Consider the following 6,000-nt stretch of genomic DNA (forward strand, 5'->3'; position numbering starts at 1 on the left):
CCTACATTTTCATAAGTAATTTTTTAATTTCATTTTTCTAATCTCACGGTTTTTACTCTTTATTGGATATTACTTTATTTTGTGTATGCATAAAGCTTATTGCTTTTAACATTTTTGGCGAAATTGTCAAAAATGAGACTTGTTTATCACCACAGTAGTATAAAAAAAGATAAAAAAAAAAACAAAATATTATTGAACCCTGCAGTAATGACACTAATGTACCTATACATATAATAATGTACCTATGACCCGTACATATCTGGGGAGGATCGTTTAATTATAATATTAATAAGCAAGAAGGATATCAGCACTTTTCAATCAGTTCTAGACAAAATAATGATGGTTTTGAAATATTGCCTATATTTAATTTGCAGGCGCTCTCGTTAGCTTTGTACATAAAGACACTCTCAAAAATTACCAATCTATTTATATAAGGGAACAAAATGTACTTATACTAAGCACATTCATACAAAATGTTAATAATTTAAAAGAAAGTATACTTATAATTACTAAGTTTGCTTGTTTGATAAACTCAATAACTACTCAACCGATTTTATAAATACTTCCATGTATTATTTCAGCTACATTACCAGCGAATAACGTAAGCTATATGAATTTATGAAAAGTTTAAAGATTTCTACTAAAATTATATTAATCTAACCTAAGGTACCAAAAATTTGCCTATTAAAGCTAAAATACATATTAATTTACCTTTCCCTATCTGCCCGAACAAAATCGAGGCAAATCACCAGTATATTATAATCTAAGCTTGTTACAGAGTTCACATTTACATCGTAATCATAATAATAATAAACATATGTACATAGATAAAGAATATTATCCACGGTTTAATATTATTATATAATCTATATTGTTATTATATTTAATATTGACGTATTAAGTTGAACTACAGATTAGATTATAATCTCTGTTAAAGTTAGTTTAACCGATCTAGTCAACACTAGTATCTTATATGATTATTATATATGACTATTATATACTAGCCATTACCCTCGACTTCGTCCGCGAATACGGAATGACCGGAATATGTTTACTGACCGGAATAAAAAGTTGCCTGTATCCTAATTCATCCCATATAGTACGGTTATAGTGATTGGTTAAGCCAGTCTTACCTACCACTTATATATATATATATATATATATATATATATATATATATATATATATATATATATATATATATATATATATATATATATATATATATATATATATATATATATATTTTTTCTCATTCAACCAATTCATAATCTTTACCTATCCGAGAACAATTTATTAGATATTTTTATTCTTTCTTTATCTATCCTACAAACACATATTCCAATTAAAAATATAACACTATTATTGATCTTCGTGTATAAATCTATCAAATAATTAAAGTCAGTGACTTGCTCATTTTAGGCACTTGTTTTTTTTTTTATTTTAGCACGACATGTAACCTGAGCGAAGAATAAATACAAAGACATTATGGACCATGAAATGGATCAGCTGAAAAGAGGACACTCTCAACGGTTGGCCGCAACTTGCCTTTTTTTTATACAACTTAGAATGGCAAACTAGCTGACGGCCCACCTGATGGAAAGTGGTAACCGTCGCCTATAGACATGAGCAGTACCATGGACATAACAGAATGTACTGTTTCGTTATGATACCCCCCATACGTTGCCATTCCACTGCCTCCTCACTAAGTGCTTTTTTACGCTACCTTTCAAAGAATTATAACTAATAAACTCAAAATAACAACTATTATTTTAATAAATAAATAATAAATTAATAGATTAACTGTAAGAGATCTCTCTATGGGATAAGTCCGCCATTGTATATTAATTCTTCTAAATATTGGAGATATTAGTAAGGTGTGTACAAGTAACGATCCGAACTTTGCACGGGTCTATATTACTAGTACTCATTTATAATATGGTTCTTGAGCTTATCTATTACGAATATTTTATATAGTATAAATAAACCTTTCCTGCACTGGATTACTTAAATTATTTTCTCTCTAACTACACTGGGTTGGCTGGAAGAGATCTCTTTCAGAGATAAGCCCTCCCTTGCTAACAAGTTATTAAACTAATTGTCGTATGTATTGTTTAAGTGCAATAAAGAATATATAAATATTTTACAATACAGTACAATAATATCTGTGTCATGATGCCACATAGCGTCATGAGCGTGACAATTTATCAACATTTTAACAACATCTCACCTTCTACTAATGTTAAATATATTAAGAATGTGAAAGTTTGTACGTTTAAATATTATTACAAAAATGTTTAGCTTATAGTTTTACGGCAGGTCGCCTGCTTGACGTCAACCCTGTTTGGAAAGGTGACGGATGAAAGGCGACTGCATGAAGCTGAGATGCGGATGTTGAAATGAATGTGTAGTGTGACAAGAATGAACGAATGATTGTTGAAATGAAAGATTGTTATTAATGGAGTCTGTGATTCCCATTGCTAACAATAAATTCTATCAGTTGACCTTCAGACGTTTCTCCTAGAGACGATTGTCCTTAAATCTTATGGAATTCAACACGTTGGGATAACTGACCTGCTTTCATTCTCACCTATCGTCTCTTACTGCGGCCCAACCTGCATATATTAATATCGCCATATATACTAATATACCATTCTATTCTCCCCTTAATAAAAATCATTTTATACTACTTTTATTTTTATACTACTGATTTATAAATGTGAAAGTCTGAATGTTGTGTAAATTAAATTTATTTATTACACAAAGAAATCGTTAAGAGGCATAGTAATGCCGTCGTCAAGCGAGCACAGCAATATCATTCTTTTCTCTAAGCGGTTCACGCCATTTTTAAGCCCCTGTAACTTCATAAAGCAAGAAGTTCAAGCTTTTAGTTATCTATAACTCACTATATTACCAGTATAAGAATTATAACTTATCTAAAACAATGGCAATCCTCGCAATACAGTCCTTTTACTACAAAAAGAGTGAATTCATATAAAAGGAAGTCAGTTATTTTAGTATCTTTAAAAGATCGTATCCGTATAAGACGTGTTTTTTTTTTTTTTTGATGGATGAAAATGGTATGGTCACCCCGCCTGCGCTAACGGTATACGCTTGCGGAGCACCAGTGAAGGGTGATAGATGAGAATGAAGACAGGCCAGTTAGCCCATCATGATGAATTCATCAGGAATTAACCATGATAGTTCCCAGGGAGAACCACGAGGAGGTCGACCTGGTTAGGTATATTGCTAGCAATGGGATTCTCAGTCTCCATTACTAACAATCCCTTTCCCCCCGAGACGTCTATTTCTATAATAATGAAAATGACTTCACAATTTTACGGCACTGTGATAATAAAAGACTATAATACAACTGCTGTATAGTTCCGGCTTAGAATGGGTCACCCTTTTCTTTCCCGTGAACGTCGTAATAGGCGACTCAGGGAACATAAATGTTCAGGATGAGCGGCAGCGTTCCTCTTAAAATACTCATATCACAAAAATCTCTCTCTAACTGTTAAACGACACAGACTAGTGAATTGAATTTACAGTCAGACTATATATATCGTAAATTTTTATCTTAATACATTTAGGTAAAACCACGGGATGCCAATACCTTATTGGTATAACAAAACCAATATTTGTATCTGTATGAATCATTACCCTCCCATAAAATAAAGTACGAGTACATGGTTACGTTCTTAAACAATTCTAGTTTCCTTTCTTACTGGACGATATTTAAATAAAGTTTGTAAGCGTCTCTTACTATCGTAGTCCAATTCTACTAATATTTAATAATATTATAATATAAATATGAAAGTGAGTTTGTTTACTTGTTATTGTTATTCCTTAACAATTTGATAAATCGTCATAAAGTTTGTGGATGCGGACGAAGACTTTAGTATTTAAAATCGGTCAGGTGTGAGTTCAATTCACACGCCCAGAGTTCCGTACATAAACATTCGTCCGCATATCTAAGATATTCAGATCCAGATAACATTAGATAACCTTTAAATATTCTTTAGTTCACTGACCATGTTAAAAAGTAATTTAACCTTCTTCATGCCATATAGTATGTGTATATCAAATTTCATAGTTATTGATTAAGCCGTTAAAGCATTAAGAATTAACAAATCAACTTACCTTCACATTTATAATATTAGTAAGGATAAGATAAAATTACCATTTTAAAAACTAGACCGCATAACTAAGTTTGTTTTTGACGGTTTTTTAATAATTTCTCAAACACGAAACTAATTCAATTAAACCATTCGCAATTTATAAGATCGAATCAATTATATAGAAAAATACTAATATAATAAAATTGTAACTAGACGATGTCTGTACATATGATATATTAAAAAAAAATTATGAACATTATATAGATAGATAGACACCAAATAGACACCAAAACAGTGCTTTTTAGAAATTTTGTTTATCTGTCTGTTTATCTGTATCTACCTGGTTGTGTCTATAAATTGGTTCCGACATCACGCAAAATATACTGTTCCAAATTGGATGCGGTTATATTCCTAAAAGTCTAACTTAACAACTGGTATATGTTTCATCTTGACATGTAATCTAGGAGTGCGCTGTTTTATTGATTTTCCTACTTCTGAAATCCACACGTACGAGTACGAAGTAGCAGGTAAAAATATTAAGATTTTTATTTAATATCTAACGTTAGATATTGGAGGAAGGGGATAGTTTTTTAATGAGGGATAATGGAATGGTAACCCTACCCGCGCTATCGGTATACACTGGCGGGGCACCAGTGAGGGATAATAGGTGAGGATGAAGTAGGTCAGTTAGCCCATCGTGACGAATTCAATTGTTCACGATGGTTTCCAGGGGGAACCATGTGAAGGTCAACCTAATAGGACATATTACTAGCAATGGGGCTGTCAAACTCCATTGCTAACAATTCCTTTCCCCCCAGAAGGGGATAGTTAGTAACGCAGACTACCGGTCCCATTGCTAGCAATATATCCTATCAAGTTGATCTCCACGTAGTCTCTCCTGGAAACCATCGAGCTGAATTCCAGGTGTGTTCATCACAATGGGTTAACTGGCCTGCCTATTCATTCTCACCTATCATCCCTCATTGGTAACTCGCAAGCGTTATACCCTTAACGCAGATGGGATTACCATTCCATTATCATCCATTAAAAAAAAGTAAGATTTTACATTACATTAACATTTTTGTTCAGATTAGTTATAATCTCAATTAATCTTGTTGTTATAGGATATCTTTATTGTACACAGCTAATATTTTACTTATTTTTTATTAATAATTATCTACTCGTACAAAATGAATATGGCGCTGATTGTAAAAAGAATTGTTAAAATCGGTTCATAATTAGCCCAAATTTTGTGTAACAAACATATAATTACATTTAGTATAGCTATATTTGTACTAGCTATATGCGACAATTTTGTTTATTCTACTCAGCTTAGTTAGTAAAAGAAATAAGTAAAAATATTTTCCAGATGGTAAAGTACTTTTATACTCCTTTTTTTTCCTATAAGCAACTTTTCCCAATAAGATTTTTTTATTGAAATTGGTTCAAATAAATTGCTTATATAGAGCTTTTACTGTATATATATAGATGTATACATATAGATGTATATATATATATATATATAGATGCAAAAATAATTTTACATTTCCGATTACGAAGTAGTAGTCCAAAAGGTAATACGTTCAAACAAAAAAAAACTCTTCCACTATATTACATCCGTACAGATAAATATAAATAATCATATGTCAAAAATATAGATGATTTGAGAACCTCCTCCTTTTTTAAATCGCTTATAAAGTCAGTTACAATATAAAATATAATTCGTTTAGTTTGCGGTATACAAATTGATGCTACGGCACGGACTAGACATCTGGCCTACATACGTTGCACTGTGCCGTACAAAAGAAATAGAAAAAAAAAAAAAAAACAAACCCACAGATTATAAATTCAACAGTACCATGCTTTGAATGGCCGGCCG

The sequence above is a fragment of the Galleria mellonella genome, unplaced genomic scaffold (assembly GCF_026898425.1).
Source record: "Galleria mellonella isolate WM207_F2 unplaced genomic scaffold, CSIRO_AGI_GalMel_v1 utg64, whole genome shotgun sequence".
NCBI classification, from domain to species: domain Eukaryota; kingdom Metazoa; phylum Arthropoda; class Insecta; order Lepidoptera; family Pyralidae; genus Galleria; species Galleria mellonella.